The sequence below is a fragment of the Dermochelys coriacea genome, chromosome 12 (assembly GCF_009764565.3).
Source record: "Dermochelys coriacea isolate rDerCor1 chromosome 12, rDerCor1.pri.v4, whole genome shotgun sequence".
Lineage (NCBI taxonomy): Eukaryota > Metazoa > Chordata > Testudines > Dermochelyidae > Dermochelys > Dermochelys coriacea.
In genome coordinates this window covers 8853849-8868686 of record NC_050079.1, presented here as the reverse complement: position 1 = coordinate 8868686, position 14838 = coordinate 8853849, and the positions used below count along the sequence as shown (strand labels likewise).

The 14838-nt window shown below is 42.6% G+C and overlaps 1 long non-coding RNA gene across 1 annotated transcript; it reads right to left on the bottom strand.

The window, feature by feature from the left end:
• Positions 1–1445: 1445 nt before the first annotated feature.
• LOC122456267 lies at positions 1446–10804 on the bottom strand. Its single transcript, XR_006275061.1, has 4 exons — positions 10598–10804; positions 5465–5470; positions 1742–1746; positions 1446–1456 (listed from the first exon to the last, which is right to left on the bottom strand). It is a non-coding gene; the product is annotated as an uncharacterized LOC122456267 (long non-coding RNA).
• Positions 10805–14838: the final 4034 nt, after the last annotated feature.

Below are 14838 nucleotides of genomic sequence, written 5' to 3'. Positions count from 1 at the left end.
AGGCTTCGGGGTCCTAACTCATGCTGGTGATGCCCTGTTAGAGATACCATGATTTACATTAGATTTTACCTAATGTCTCTGGGGGCCACAAGGGAGGAAGTTAAAAATCTTCTTGCGCTCAGGCCAATAGTACCTCTACCATTAAAGCTAAATGTCTAAGGCTGTGTGTTCAAGACTCGCCCTCCCAGAGTTCCCCCTCACAGCTTAGTGTGGTGGTGCAGCCATTCTACCTCAGCTTTCCCACTATGCTCTTGAGCCTATTCCAGCCATAGATATGGGGTGGCCCTCCAGCCAAGCCACTTTAGAGAGAGCAGCTCCTTCCAGGGTAACAGAGTCCTTTACACAAGAGTCCAACAAAAGCCCAAAACAAAGGAATTTTCAAGCCCAGCCAGGCTCAGCATCCATCCCACCTCCTTACAGGTGGGCTCCAGCTGCAATAGCCTGTCTCACTGCCCACCAGCAGATACCTGGGCTCTGGGTATCTCAACAGTCCTACAATGGGCTCTGGCTGGCCACTGTCCTCAGACAGCTTCTAGCCCTCAATCAGGCTTCATTCTATGAGCCAGCCAGCCAGCTCTCCTCCCCAGTCAGCACCCAACTGCTGGCTTTTCCTCCTCTTACGTCCAACACCTAGTGCAGCAGGTGTAGTGGGGCAGGGCTAATAGAACTGGGTTGACTAGCCCTTTGGCCTCCCAGCCGTTAAAGGGGCAGGCGACCGTTATTGCTGAATGCCGTGGTTGCTGTATTTGTCTGGTCAGCCCAATTACTTTGTGGTGTTCATCTAAAGCAGAAGATTAGCAACCTTTCTGGAAAGGTATCAGATTTTTAGCAAGGAGTGCCACCAGTTTAAAGCATAGCAGATTCCTAGGCCTGATTCCCACTGCTTACTTGTCAAAATTCACACCTGAAGACTTTGTAAAGAGCATCTTATTATAATGGGTGTTTTGCCGAGCAGCCTTTCACCTCATCATCCATGTAATGTCAAACTTTGGTACAGCCTTTGCTATTTTGATCTTTCCCTTTCAAGGGCATTCAACAGATTTGTGAAACTACTTTAGCATGGCTGAGCTGCAGCTCCATCCTCATGGTCTTGAATGCAGGGAAATCAGGCCCTGCAGATTCCATAGTGCCAGTCTCATGGGATGCTAGGAATCAGGCAGTGCAGATGCTTCCGTGATGATACTTTTATCTGTTTTCTCACTCTCTCTTTTTTTTTTTTTAAATCAAACTTTGTGCTTTGCTTTGCTCGCTGAACATTTAGGACTGACTTCCCATTGGCCAGCTTCAGTTATTCTGCTAGTATTTGTGGACTGTTGCCAGCAGCTAAAATGGCTGCCGCATATTTCCTGTTAACGTTTTTCCCCTAAGCAAAGATGCCTGACTCAGGAGTTGAGAGAACAGAGAAGAAATTTCATCTTTAGCTTGGAAAGGCTAAGAATAGAAATGTGAATAATTTCTCTTCTTTTTCTGCAGGATGAGGCAGTTTGTTCTGTTGGATGTGGTGACGTCTTATTGTTGGTTTGTCATGCTGCTCTTCCCTGGAGTTCATTCTTAGCTGACTCCCTTTTATTTTCTCCTTTGCCACCAGTTGTACTGCCCTTAGGGCAAGCAAATCAAGTCACATGCATAGGAACAAGCCCCCCACTGGTTTATTGGCAGAATTCCATCAGCTTTCTCCACACGACTCCGCCAGCTTGTGCACTGATTCTACACACCAGCAGTGCTGCAGTTGTCAAGTCACAGCTGCTTAGTGGCCCTAAAGGAACACACCGTTAAAGCATAACGCTTTGGACACTAGCATTTTGAAGTCAATGGGGCTTAAGGAAAGCCTGTTGAAATTTTTTAGACTTTTTGCTGTTGTTGAAAAATAGCCTTGGGAAAATTTTTACCAAAAGAGAAAATAATTTTCTCTAACTTTTCCATTTTTTGCAAAGAAACCCCAAAATGTTCAGTTTCCATTTTTCCTTCCCCCCCCCCCCCCCCCGTGGAAAAAAAGCGAGACAATGTGGTGAAAAAACCTGAAAATTCAAAGAACATTTTTTAGTCAGAAAACGAAAGTAAAGTTTTTTTAACTAAACCAAGGCTGTTTTAGTTTGGAAAATGTTCATGAATAGAAATACAAAATGTTGACCAACTCTAGTATTTATTAATGTGGTGTCGTTTTTTTTGTTCAATGAGATAATGACTTCTTCAATAGACTCCAGTTTTGCATGACAGAAACCAGAACAAATTCTTTCTTGTGTGCCCAGCGAGGCAGATTCAATAAGAAAAGCAATATTTGCATAATTTGTCAGGAAAGCTGTAACACACTGTAGCTAAATATATTCCCTATTATTTATAATGCATGGAACAAATCAAAGCTACGCTGTCTCTCTGTGCTTTTCATATGCCTTTTCATCTGCATTTGTTCCTTTTCTACAGCTTACATTCTGTCCCTTACATTGCTGCTTAGTTGATTCTCAGATATATTGGGTCATTTAGGGATATTTTAACATCCGTTCCAAGTATTTCACTAATCACAGTTGCTAACAAAGGGAGGATTTATGGTTTAATTTATCAAAGTTTAGTGTAGTTCAGTTGTCAAGCAGACACTGCCATATTACTTAATTGCTGCTCAATGGTATTTGTGCATCTGATTCACATTGCTGTTTACTGGCATTTGGTTTTAGAGCCCATTTGACAGTGGTTTCAAATTTGGGGCTAAAGGACCCCGAGGAACCAGGCTTTGTTGTTTGGAACTGTTTGAGGTGATGTACTTCCTTTGCATGCAAGGAGATAGCTACATACTTATATATCCCTCAGTCCTGTAGTATCTGAGCACCTCACAGCAATTAATATTTATTTTATCCTTAAAACTGCCCTTGGAGGTAGGGAAGTATTATTCCCATTTTACAGATGAGGAACTAAAACAAAGGGTAGATTAAGTGACTTGCCCAAGGTTATGCAGAATAGCCCAGATCCTAAAAGGTATTTAAGCTCCTAACTTCCACTGCAATCAACGGTAGTTAGGAGTTTAAATACCTTTGAGGTTGTGGGTCAAAGTCTATAGCTGAGCCAGGAATTAATCCAAATCTCCTTTGCCCCAATCTGATACCCTGTCGATTATACACCTGGTATGCTCCCATCTTGGACATCCACCTGTTTTGGAAAGAGTTGCCTGGGAGTTTATTTTCCTAAGCACGTCCTGTTGGATTCTTTCTTGATATTACTGCCTGAATTAATTTTTAGTCACCTTTGCCAAGTCAGCATAATCAAAAGAACCATTTTCCTCTTATGTTCCGTCATGTAAAGCAGAAGCCCCAACAAATCCACCTGCATCCAAGCCAGCTAGTTTACAGCTTGCAATGGGCATTCCTTTTTCTCTGTGCAGGGGACAGGTGCCCCCCATTAGCTCTGAATATTCAATATCAATATCAATAGGCCACTCTGAAGATTTTGCTTCTGCATTATTAATCCATATAGCATCTTTGAATAGGGCGGCCAATTAAAAAAAACAATTTTCTAATGCAGGAAATCTGATGTGTGTTGAGAGGTGCAGCACTGCCAGCAATGGTAAATCTTTGAGTTACAGGATACAAATACCATGTAAGTATTCTCAATGCACAGTACATAGGCTATTAAACGATATTAATGTCATCCTATGAGCCCATGTAGTGGGTGACTATTTAACTGGTAAGGAAGATGTAATTTAAAACAAAACTATGATTTTTTTTTTGCAAATCAGATAGTAAAATGGAGTTGGGGTCTATTGCTATGAGCATAATAAAATGTAGCCTGTAAACCAGTCTGTTGTCAGAGTATTACTGTATAGTAACATGGTATATGCTAACAAGCCCATGGGCTGAAGTCAGTACTGAGACTTGCAAAGGAGGTCAGCATCAGTATCCTCATTGTACTAGGCGGGGAAACTGAGGCACAGAGAGGGGAGTGACTGACTCAAGGTCACCCAGCAGGCCATGTGTTTGGTCTCAGTAGCTGCTACTGTAATATAAGTAATTTATCACATGATTCAGATTAACTGACTGATTTTGCAAAATAAAAGCAATTGTATAATCATTGGGCTCAATACTGGTGTACCTAGGTAACATTCACTGGCCTGTGTTATACAGGAGATAATCTAACAGTCTCTTTCAGCCTTAACGTACGAGTCTCAGTCTAACAAATTTGAAAGATATTAGTTTAAATTCCTCTGTGTTTTATATAGTGGAACCAATATGTCTTAATTCTCACCAGTAGATGGTGCTGGTTGTTATTGTCCAATGCGCCTGCGATAAAAGTGAACTGGAGTGTGAGAGAGTGTGAAATTCCAGATGCCAGTGGAGTGTAAATCAGATGTATCAAGCTACCGTAATGAAAAATACATTCAGTAGAACTACCCCTGTGCAACCTGGCTTGCAGGATTGCAGCCACAGTTCAGCCCAATTTTGCCTGGTGTCTGGATGGATCTTTCACATAGCAATAGAGGAAAAGAAATATTTCTTAAAAAAACACGGAAGTTGAGCCAGTTCAAAAGCACAGAAAACAGCAGGTAAAACTAGGGGCAGGTGTTAAGTACATTTTTTAAAGAGCATTTTTGTGTGTGAAAAATAACATGCAATATCATCCTAGCGATTCCTGCAACATCCATGGGGGCTTTGAATTCACAAACCGAGGCCTCCGTCATGGAAACAGTCACCAGTGTGCTTGACTATACTCTTGTGAGCAATTCCACTTGTTTCTATACAACATACATGAAGATAAGCATGTGTGTAACCATTTGCAGGATCAGCAAAGCATTCCCCTTCATGCTTAACATTAAGCGCTGAAGACCCACTGAAACCAAGAAGTAAAAATAAACACAATAAACAACAAAGAGCAAATGAACTGTTGCAAAAGAATAAAGGAATGAAGTCAAATCGACTTAAACTTGTTAAAGTTAAGCACTTACTTGAGCACTTTGCTGAACAGAGGCCTGGAAGTATATTGTGAGATGTCTGAAATTCATTCATGGGACCATTTCTATTTTCCACTGTCATGTGGAAAAAAAAGAACATGCAGACACGCAGGAAAGATCCCAAGGGAACCATTCTTGGACCTAACAGAGAATTTGTATCCCATTCCAACAGCTTATTCACTCTTTGCTCTCTACTTCCCCAGCATTTTCCTGAAGATGTTTGTATGTGATATTTTGAAACTGACTAGATTTCCAACTGATGGTGTTCCTTTAAATACACTGGTCCAAATTCTGTCCTCAAAAGCTCCAATAACTTCAATCAAGCTTTAGTCTGGGGTAACTAAGAGCAGGATCAGGCCCATAGATTTCTCTACACTGAAGATCAGTCTGGTTTTACTGGGCTGAAAACTTTTTTCTCTCTTTCTGTCAAGCTGCTTCTTCCTCACTTGTCTTGTCTATCATCCCTTTATGAAAGGTAGATTGTGTTTTTGCACCATCCCTCAACTGCATTAAGGCTCAAGTGCATTTCACAATTTTCTTTCCACCAACAGCAAAGTGCTAGTGTTCCCCAGCTGGAAACCTGTGTTACTAAAAAAAATGGAACACACCAAGTAGGCACATCACAAAAGAGAAGGAACTAGGGAGTCTGAATGAAATTCAAACTAAAGTGCCGTTAGTCTGTGTGTTTCCCAGTGCAGGCTCGGTGTAATGTAAACCCCTGCTCACAGGGACATGCACTGTCAAGTACCCAAAGCTTCATTCCGTGATCCGGATTGTACAGAACTCACCAGTCTAGAGCAAGTTGTCTGAGAACGTACTAAAGCTATCTCAGGTTGTCCCTTTGCTCTCCAAGCATCATCTACTATATTGCACATTAGCTACTTCAATAAGGTACTTTTTTCCCATAATGCACCCTTTACCATAGTTTCTGAGCACCTTGAGCATAGTTCTGCTCACAGCACCCCTGTGAGGTAGGGCAGGGATGTTATCCCCATTGTACAGCTGGGGAACTGAGGCACAGAGAGACCAAGAGCCAGATTGTAAAGGTGTTTAGGTGCAAAAGCAATTGGCCATCTAACACTGAGACACTTTTGGAAATTCCACTAGCAGCATAAACACCTTTACAAATCTGGTTCTAGGTGACTTGTCCAAGGTCACACAGGAAATTTGTGTCAGAGCAGGGAGTTGAACCCAAATCTCTAGTAACCCAGGCTAGTGACCATCTGCCTTCTCCGGTGTTTGAGCTTTCACTTTTTCCAGTGGTTTGATGAGTGAGTGAGGGCTTATTTAGGATTTAAGTGGCACGTAGGCCTTGAGCAGGTCCTCTGCAGAGAGGTGAATTTCACCTGCAAATATATATATATATAGATATAGATATAGATATATATCTCCATCCTCTGGATGTGTAGGCCCAGATTCTCTCCTGTTTGGGCCCTTTTGCGCTGCTCAGATGCAGTGGCAGAATGTGATGCTCCCTGGCTGTAAAGTTAAATTAGACCATTGAAGTCTTGGTCCTCCAGTTCCTAGAAAGGACCAATGGATGCGTTTGCACAGGGCACTTCTAAATGATCTTCAATAAAACTCTGACACCCGTGCCTGTGCCTCTGGGTGCTCCTTGCCCCTGCCTGCACGACAACACTACACTGATCAGAGAAGCCCCAGTGAAAAGGGGTCTAGCAGGCTCTTAATCTAACTGTTCCCCACTTCCACCTGCCAAGCACGTCTCCTTCTGTCAAGTCACACTGATGAATGGTCCCATGTACAGACCCTAGCCAGCAGGTGTGGGTTAGAAGCTGCTCTAATGTATGACAGTTGGCCACAGTCAGCGCAGATGCACCATGTGAATCAGGGAGGTGTAACTTGTTCTGTGATGCCCTTTCCCAGGTCTCCTAGGGTGCGGGTCTCATCACAGGAGAACATCTGGGCAATGTGACTCTCAATGCCATCACAGGGGGCTAAGAACTTGAAATACTGCTGTGCCTCTGGGCTGCAAAAGTAAGTCATCGAACTAAGCGAATTGTGGTTATCTCATGAAACTTTTACCCCTCAGTCCATTTCCTCCTCCTCAATATGTGCTTGGGAGGAGTAAATAAAATGCCTCTGCGGATGCTGGTTTGTGCTCATTCTCTGCTTCTTTGCTGTCTCTTCTCTCCTCATTTTCTGGGTCAGATACTGAGGAGAATTCAGCACAGCTCAGAGGGAGGGCCATACAAAGAAGGTCTAATGCCCCTCCTTTCCATCCTTGGCAGCCTCAGGGCCATTCTGATTTGCAACAGCAGCCAGGGGCTCCAAGCAGCGGTTCTGTCAGTGTGGTGTTATTGGGGGAAGAGAAAGCAATGACTTTGTCTGGCTATTCCTGTCCACTAACAGCCAGGAGAGAGGGATGTCATAGGAGCTACTGTGGAATGGGAAAGATTCAGGGATGGAGCTTAGATATAGGTGAACTTGATCTAGGTGTTTCAGAAGTTATAAGAGTAAATCTCGAATACTGTATGAACTGCAATACCAACGGGTCTCTTACTGTACTGCTAATTAAGCAATACCTGCAATCCAGCTCTAATTCCAATTTTCCTCTGTGGGTGTAAGTCAGAGCTTTAATATAATTTGAAAGCACTTTCATTAGTTTAATAGTAGTAATGCTGTTAGCAAAGACACTGATTTGCATTTACAGTCATATTTGGAATCAATATCCCTCTAATTCATCAAAAAAACCCTTGTTTGTACCAAGTATCTACTGAAAAATTATGCTTCAGTGCCACATGGAAAGATTATTTGATAATTATTTGTCTTTTTAAACTTTGCTGTATTGAAATGCTGATATTAAAGCATGCTCCATTTGTGCTTTTAAAATATCATCTGGAAGTTCATTAGTTTCTCATTACGATAGAACAATCAGTTGGAATAGTAAATTATCCTCAGGGGCTGCTGCTGCTTTTTATATTTTGTAAATGCAAACATCTGACTTTTTTTTGTAGTTATGGTAGCTTTGCTTACAACCAAAATTGCCTCAGCAATTTTCCTGCACTGGAATGATCAAAGAAGTTCTGTAATTAACAGCTGGAACATCCTTCAATATTTGCTGATTGCCACAAATCAGATTTTCAATTGGGGCTAAATCAGGACCATGTGACTGTTGTCAGAAGAATGTAATGCTTACATTTGTTTGCCATGATTATCCTATTTTTTTTCTTGAGAATCAATATTTATTTATAGTAACTGACCCTATACACCTGAGGTGAATAAAACTGACCATCTTTTACCAGATTTTCCTTTATATAGACAGACATCAGCATCACCAATGTATTAAAGGCCAGATCCTCAACTGGTACAAATGAGAACAGTGCCATTGGATTTAAACCAGTTTACACCAGCTGAGGATCTGGCCCTGATTGTTTAATATGTATGAACATTTTAAGCACAAATATACATGCAATGCATGAGTAGGGACGCAATCCTGTGAGTTCCTGCGTGAACTGAAGTGAAAATTAGCAGCGTCCACAGTTAATATGTAATAAAGTGTGTGATGCAAGTTGATAGGTGACAGAAAATAGAGATTGATAAATTAAGGCAATGTATTTGATAGATGGAATATGGTTTTATATGTGATGATGGGAGTGAAATATTTAAAACAGTAGTTCCCAAATACATCGGCCAAATTGTTTGGTCCTATTGCTGTTACTCCAGTAAGACATGAATGCTCCTTTGCAACTGAGACTGAGTATGCTCAAATGTGATTGTGACTGATATTAATCCTAGTGAAAGAAAATAGGGAACAGAAAGTTTCCTTCAGGGATTTGACAGAAGTGTGAAAACCATGGCTCTTCCTCTGTGCCCCTGAGTGGAGTCATGACACTGAGGCAATCAGTCAAATGAGAGATACAAAAATTGAAGGCCTGACCTTTGGCAAACAGCACTTGAAAATACATAGAAAGGCAATTACTTTGTGTGAATGTGACAATCTGAATCGAAGCATAAAGTCTGCGAAACAGTCAATCACTCTGCTTTATATCGGTCTCCCTCAGTCAGGAAAAAAAATTGTTTTGTTTTGTTTTTTAAATAAATCTGGGGTCTACATATGCAGCCAAATACAAAGATCTTTCTTGCGCAAACGATGATAGGAAAAGCTTTTAAATGTCCTCAAATTCTCTAGGCTGGTTTATATCGTATTTGCTCTCACACTGTCTCCTCCTGTGAGAATCAAAGCTCCAAGAATTTGTTCAGATTTTCCTCCCATTTAGGTCATCCAGTCAGGAAATGGGAACAATACCATGTGTCTTAGGCAGTCACTCACACATTGGTTTATATTCACTCTTGTGCAGAGGACTGGCAAAGGCCATTACACTACCTAAGCCCTCAAAATAGGGGTTGAGTTGGATTTAAGTACTGTGCAGGGGTGAATTTCCCTCACTGAGAATAGCAAATCAGGAGCCAGAAATCCTTGCAAGAAACAGTTAGTGAGCGATCCACAGAGATTCAACTAACAGTTGTGAACAGTGAACAGATTAATAAAAATCAAGATCTGTTAACATATACATTGGGAATATGAAAAAAGAGTTGGAGGAAGGACTGAATTCACCAAATGAACAATTTTTGCAAAATGGTTGCCCAGCTCTGGTTGCAAGCCATCTTTGTCACTGCTAAATTGGACCACTATAATTCTTATTTACCCTTAAAAAGACCAGTTTTAATAATTACACTTGCAATGTGGATCAATGTTATACCAATTTCAAGAAAAAAGGTTTGCTACATTTGATAGGCACTTCTACAGACAAAGTAATTTGGCCATACATTTAAAGAAGGGTTTTAAAAAAAGTTGTGTAAATCTTAATATTGTTGCAAAGATTAATATTGCTGGGATGAGGAATTTCTCTTATACAACATGAGATTGTATTTACCTCTCTGACCAGAGTGGGCAACCTGGAACAGATCACAAAGGAGAATTAAAGAGGCAGTTACCATTAAACCAAGGCACTGATTTCTTCTCTCTTAAAACTGCATGGCATTGAAATCTGAGTGATGGTAGACTCATAGGAGTCAAATAGAAAAGACCAGTGAGACCATCCAGCTGGAGTAACTTCCAGGAGAAAATTTGCTGATGACACCAAGCTAGGAGAAGTTGTGCATACAGTTTTGGGGAGAGCACACAACTTCAGGAGATTTGCTGAACAGGCATGGGCCCTAAGTGGGAATGTAACAGATGGAAGGTCATGTAACAAAATATAATTCATGTCCATGGCGAGAGGTAGGAGACACACTCAGAGGACTCCACATGGAAGAGCTGGAAGACACTAAATAGGAAGGAGACTAGGATCTATGATTATTTGAAGGTTGGAGAGCAGTGCATGACAGCTGCCAAGAGTAAATAAAGGGGCTTGAATGCACAAGCAGGCGAATTAGTTATAAGGTGTGTTGAGGCTGGGGTGCCTCAGTTTTAGGAGAAAAGGACTCAGGGACTGAATGTAACCAGTCTAAAAAAACCCAAGTGGGCTGTGAAGAGATTTCATCCGAATGTGCTGGAAACTGACAGCAACCCACAAAGGCTAGAAATCACACTTCTTCCCCAATGCCTTAGTTCTTCTGATTTGCTTTGTCATTTCAAAATCTAGTTGAGGCCTGGGTCTACACTGGGGGGGAAATCGATCTAAGTTGTGCAACTTCAGCTACATGAATAATGTAGCTGAAGTTGACATACTTAGACCTACTCACCGTGGTGTCTTCACCGCAGTGAATCGACTGCTGCCGCTCTCCCGTGGACTTCGTCTGCACCTCTCGTGGCGGTGGAGTACAGGAGTCGACGGGAGACTGCTCGCGGGTTGATTTATCGCGTCTAGACTAGACCCAATAAATCTACCCCTGCTGGATCGATCGCTGCCCGCCGATCCGATGGGTAGTGTAGACATACCCTGAGGGTCCTAACTTCCAGCACGTAGCTACCACCCAATGTAGATGCAGGAATCAGTGGGTGACGTGGTGACCCGTGCTATGCAGGAAGTCATACTAGTTGATCATAACCGTCCCTTCTGGCCTTATAATCAACCAATCTAAGGGAGTCAGGTGCCCAACTCCTAGTAAAAGCCATCAGGAGCCAGGTAGCTAATACCCTTGGAACAATTTGAAAATCTCAGCCTCTGGGCTGCACTATCACATATATTAAGACCGCTTTACATCTCTCTAATGGTATAAAGGGACCTTAAAGTGTCCATAAACGACAGTCACACCTAGTTAAGGCCTTTTTACACGGCCAAGGCAATAATAAGGCTGGTCTACATTGAAAAGTGACATCAGCATAGCCAAACCCCTGAGAGACATAGTTCAGCTGCCCTGACCCCGGGTGTAAACAGCACTAGCGACTGCTTCTCTGGGAGGTGGAGTAATTACTGTGACGGGAGAACCCCGTAGTAAACCACTGTATTCAGGGGTTCTCAAACAGGGGGTCGGGACCCCTCAAGGGGTCATGAGATTATTACATGGGGGGTCATGAGCTGTCAGCCTCCAACCCAAGCCCCACTTTGCCTCCAGGATTTATAATGGTGTTCAATATATAAAACAAGTGATTTTAGTTTGAAAGGGGGGGTTGCACTCAGAGGTGTGCTGTGTGAAAGGGGTCCCCAGTACAAACTTCTGAGAACCCCAGTGTAGGTAGTCCTTACACTGAAGCACTAGAGTGGCACAAATGCAGCACTGCACCTGTGCTCCTGCAGCGTTTTAAGTGTGGACGGACCCTAAGTTGTAAGCGTCAGGCCCTCTGTCTTTTCCTTTTTTAGTGCTGTTAAAGAGACATCAGGGAGTTTGAAGTAAATTCTTGTAAGCCCAATATTTTGTCCTCATTTGGGACCACCAGTTTTTATTTGTATTTTTTTTTTGGCTTGTTGGTATGTCCTTCAGTTATTCTTTCCCAGAGCTCTGGATCAAAGGTGCTACATGGCTAATTACAATGAAAGGGCATCTGCCAAAGGGAAAATAAGAAGTCACAAACTGGGAGTGAATAAAAAAAAATTCATGTTCATGTCAGAATGGGATTTTTACTTTCCATCTAAAGGCTCATTAGCACGTGGCAATGAGCCACTTGCATCAATGAATTAAAAAATTGGAAATAAGCTTCAAGGGTGTAGCTTTCAATAATATTTTGGAGATGAAGAGGAGGTATCCCTCTGGCAGGGAAATAACGAATGGAGCTAGCTAATTTCTGATTTTCTTCTCCCAAGGTTTTCTGTGTTTGCGTAAACTCATGCATTTAGCCATACAGCTCATAAAACATTGTGATCACAGAAGATCCAGCGTAGGATTTGAACACAGCAGTCATTTCTCGGCATCATTAGACATTTTTAGAAGATTGTTGATAGAATTTTGGTCTTTTGCTGCATAAGCCACTTTAATCACATCATCGATGCCGCCAAAGCTTTCGACAGATAACAGAGGAGTCCGTAATACCTGCTCTAAGCACATTTGGTATGGTCAGAGGGATACACAAACTTCTCCAGAACAGCCATTGAAATCTTCTGAATCTCACTCTAGTTGAAATGACTACAGTAAAGAGATCGTGGACTGCCATAAAATATTGGGATGAAGATATCAGCAGAGCGTGGGATCATCAGGATGGGCTTGTGACTAAGGTATGGCATTGGAGCTCAGGACCTCTGGCTTCACTTTCCCGAATGACCTTGGCCAGGTTCTGGAATCTTTCTGTGCTTCACTTCCCCATCTGTACAATGGGAACTTTGTCTCTCCCACCCTTTGTCAACCGTGTCTATTTACATTGTAAGCTCTGCTGAGCAGGGCCTGTCTCGAATTATAGGTTTGTACTGTGCTAGCAAAGTCTTGTTTGCAGGGTCTCAGTGCTACCATCATAATAAAAGCATAAAACTCTGAGATGGAAAAGACCTACTATCTAAGCTATCTTCTTGCCAATCATGGGTTGTTCCCTGTGGAACATTTTCTAGTGTTTTCTCCAGACTAGTTTGAAATGTCCCAAGTAATGAGGTTTCCCTTTCCTTTGGGAGACTATCCCACAAATCTCGCTTTTAAGTTCTTCCTGCTATTCAGTCAGGTTTTATAATTCCATGTATGTTTCTGCATACCTAATTTATGGCTAGATCAACAACCAGGACCCAAGATATCCACCCTCAAGGGATGCAATGCAAGGCCTCAGCACCCTTTTTCTCTACAGCTTCAGGAGTTTTGCACAAATGTGGCTTGGGACGAAATGTAAATTTCCCAGCTGTATGTAGTCTACATTCATTGGTGCAAGTAGGGCTGTACGGTCAGGTACGCCGTACAATTAAGATATTTATTACCAGTAGGCCGTACCGTAAAGAGAGAGGAGGAGCAGATCGTGGGGCCACCGGGCAGCCTCACGCCGGAAGCTCATCCGGCAGAACTGTACCATCCCCAACCCTGGCCCCAGCCTTTCCACGCAACTGCATCTCCTGTCTGGGATCTGTACAGCCCCACCATAGGACAGGGCTGAGGGTGGAGCTGGGCGCGGTACAGCCATGCCAGAGAAGTTGCCGGTGTGGGGCAGCCCCACCTTCTGTTTCTTTTACCACCGCAGTTAGGAGAGCCCTGTGGTTGAGAAGTCTGTATCCAGCACAGTGGGAGGACAGAAACATAACCCGCCCAGGTAATGTGGGATGGGGAGGGGACGGGACGGGAGGGGGAGAGCACTGGGGCACCAGGCTGGGGCCGGGGAGGACTTACATGGGGGAGGGCAAGTGGGGTGGTCATGTGCCCCCCTTTAGCTGGTGCCCCCTCTTTGTGTCCCTCCCATGAGTCACCTATGTGCAATTCTACTTGCACCACTGTCTACATTGGCATTGTAACTGATCGATCTTCCTCCTTCTAGAGGTGGCTCCTCTAAGTCCCGTGGGTGCAGCAGTATTGGGGAAGCCTTGACTTTCTTGGCTGGACTTTTCATGTCCTCTGGATGAATGGAGGACTTTCACTCTCCAGTGCTCTCCACCTTTCTCCAATATTCATGAAGAAGAAAGAAGCCGCTTTCTTCTTTTCATGCTTCCCCAGCCACAAAAAGCAACCATAGACTTTCCGACAGAATGACATTTATTTCATAGTAAGAGAACAATGGAAACAAGAAGGGACAAAAGTCTGATCCGTAGCTCTGATCCATGAATGCACATACGCATGTGCTTAAAAAGTCACACATGTATATTGCTAGATCGAGACCCATCAGAGAGGAGAGAGATGTAGCCTCTGTAGCAGTATCCATCTGAACCCAGATTCATAGTTTTCATTGTGCCATGGTGTCTCTCTCCATGGGTAGGAGAAATAACAGATAAAAGCCATAATAAATCACATTTCTTTCTCTTTTTTTAAAGGTCTGCATCCTGGTAGAGTTCAACAATTTCCATTTCTCCAGATGTTCCAGCCCTGTCTAAATACCTTCATTCTGGATAATGGAAGGACATAGAGGGGTTGCTTCTGTTATCAGGTTTTCTCCCTTGCACAATGACAAGTAGAACACATTGCAAAGGCCAAGGAGAGGATTTGGCAGGAGACTGATTTTTTTGAGAGCTCAACAATCAGTGTATTGCAGGTTCATAAGTGGATTTGAGCCACAAGATGGCAAATGGCAAAAATAGGACAGTCCTCAAAAATTAGGAAAGACTAATTAATTAGTAGGTACAGCAATTCCAGGACAGAGCTATGGTCCACTCAATCCAGTAGCCTTTGTCTGACTGGGGCCAGGTTGCTTTAGTGAAAGGAATAAAATCCCCCTCATGAATTACAATAAATTCCCCATAGTTTTGTAGAGAATGTTCTCCAATAAATAACTATGGGGAAGTTTTAACTTGATCCCATGTGTTTAGTTATTCATTGGTTTATGTTCCAAAGTATGAGGGATTATTTTCCTGATTCAGTAACCCAATTAAGCATGTGCTTAAGTGCTT